Source organism: Phyllostomus discolor, chromosome 2 (genome assembly GCF_004126475.2).
Source record: "Phyllostomus discolor isolate MPI-MPIP mPhyDis1 chromosome 2, mPhyDis1.pri.v3, whole genome shotgun sequence".
Taxonomy (NCBI): Eukaryota; Metazoa; Chordata; class Mammalia; order Chiroptera; family Phyllostomidae; genus Phyllostomus; species Phyllostomus discolor.
In genome coordinates this window covers 207,614,867-207,617,178 of record NC_040904.2, presented here as the reverse complement: position 1 = coordinate 207,617,178, position 2,312 = coordinate 207,614,867, and positions in this window count along the sequence as shown.

Sequence of the window (2,312 nt, the reverse complement as noted above, 5' to 3'; positions counted from 1 at the left end):
AGTTCAAGACCTCCTGGCAGCTGATAACCCTGCCTGGGTGCTGAAACCGATTGGTGAGTCAGTCAGAGCGGCTTCTCGCGGTCTGATCCAGGGGAGTCACGGTTCTCAGACTGGACTGATGAGAGCCTGTGGGCTTGGGTGGTGCCCCCGAGGCAGGCCCTGGGGTGGGGGGCCGCTATGCCACCTGGGCAGGACGTCTTCTCCGGCTTCTGTCCTCTTCTGCATGTAAAGGGAGGGCAGAGTGCGGCCAGAGAAGTCAACCAAGTCAGCCCGCCCTGCGGCATCCGACAGGCCTAGGCTCACGTCCTGGTCTCCACTCACTGGCGTGTGACCTTGGGCAAGTCTCTCCACCGCGCTGGGCCCGATTGCTCCTCCCCACAGGGAGGACCACTCCTCCTGTAACCGATGATAGCCTGGCACCAAATGGAGCAATGAATGAGGGACACTCCCCAGTCTTCCCTTTGCCATCGTGCTCTTCCCTCTTTCGGGGCCCTTGACCCTCCCAGGACGCAGAGAAGCAGGCCTGAGGGGGGCCTGGGAATCATTCAGGGGAAGATGTGCATGGCAGAGGCAGGCACCCAAAGAACGCGGCTCCAGTTCCAGCCTGGAAACCTCCTGGCTCTGTGGCCTCAGGCACATTACTTAACCTCTCTGAGTCCCAGTTTCTACCTTCTGAGGAGGGGGGTACAATGTTCTGAGGCTCTTCTACGGGACACCCCACTGGCTGCGGGTCCTGCCCTGGAGGAGGCTTTCAACAGGCACATTTGTAGGTGGAGGAGTGAGGCTCAGAGAGTGGGGGGGCTTCCCCCATGTCTGCAGTAGGAAGGCGCCTGTTGCATGTCTTAACTAGGGTTATACTCAAGTTTCAAAAGACAGGATCAAGTGTTAATGGCAAGACCGGTTTGATGGAGTGGTCAGACGGGGGGCCAGCCACAGAAGCCTTAGTGTTCAAATCTCCTTTATCACAAGAGTCCCGCGGTAATATTGGACAAGGGACAAGAGTCCCTTTAGGCAAGGGGGTAGTGGAAGACGGCCTTCTGCCCTGTGTAGATGTTGCAGAACAGACCCGGGAGGGGGGCGGTGAGTGATACAGTATTGCCGAATGGCCCCACCCTTGTGCTCCGGGGTTCCCCCACCCTGTGCTAGGTCCGCCTTGCCCCCCACCAGGGAAAGGTGTCTCTCAACGCCAGAGATTGGTGAAAAGGAAAGGGATTATTTATTTAAAGATTTATACAAACTTAACAGTAATGACTTAATGTCTTCACTGCGATCCCAAAGTCCTTTAGAACACCCACAAATGCACAGTCCTTCCTTCCCCCTCTGCCCAGTCTGGGGTATCGTGTCTCAGAAAAAGAAGTAGAAGTCCATGGTTCTCCTCTGCCCAAGCTGCGTGGTCCCAAAAAGAGCCGCACAGTTGCTGCGCCTGGGTTTAAATCCCAGCGCCAACCTTCCTCTGCAGCACCATTTCCGGCTCCTCCCACAATTGGCCACAGCTGCCAGCATTCCCTAGTAAGTCCGGACAGGTGTGGCCCTGTGGTGTGGAGCCAATCATCTCCAAGCTCTGACGCAGGCGCTGTAGCCAGGGGGAGCTGCCTCCCAATTATATCATGGGTTGAAGTCACTCCCATCCCCCTGGCTCAAAGCATGGCCACAGCTATATCCATGAAACCAGTTAAAGGTTATAGATATGTTAAATGACCCTTCTAGAGGTCATCTGCAAAACGGTTGCTATTCAAACAACTCTCAATGGCCCTGCTCCATGCGTCCCATCCCCCAGTTCAGACTTGTGGGGGTGAGGACATCCTATATATGTATATTTTCTAATATTTCCTGGACACTGAGTTCTAGACCCCATTACAAATCCATATTTGCCCTCCCCGCCCTTGGCTGCATGCTGTACATAGAGGCTTCCTTTCTTTCTTGGTTCCCTTCTTTCTCTGGCAGATAGCAAGGTCTCTGGGCCTGGGATAGACAGGACTATGCCTCTTGGTAGCTGGAAGAAGCTATAGAAGATGACCCTCCATACATTTACCCTTATAAGATTACAAGGGCCAGGAGTTCTAGAGGAGGAGTGTTAGAGTAGGCAGTTAGTTAGATAATGAGCAAAAGAGGAGGCAGCAAATGCTACAGCCATTCTGGGGGTGGGGTGTGGGGTAACCGGCATCGTTTTGCTGGATTGATGGGCGGGGGGAGAAAATGGTGAGGAGGAATTGCTTTTACTGAAACCGTGCGCAGTAGAAACCGAGACGGCACAGGAGAGCGCCTTTTACTACTAAGCACGTGGACAGTGGAAGCCAGGTGCCGACGCAGAA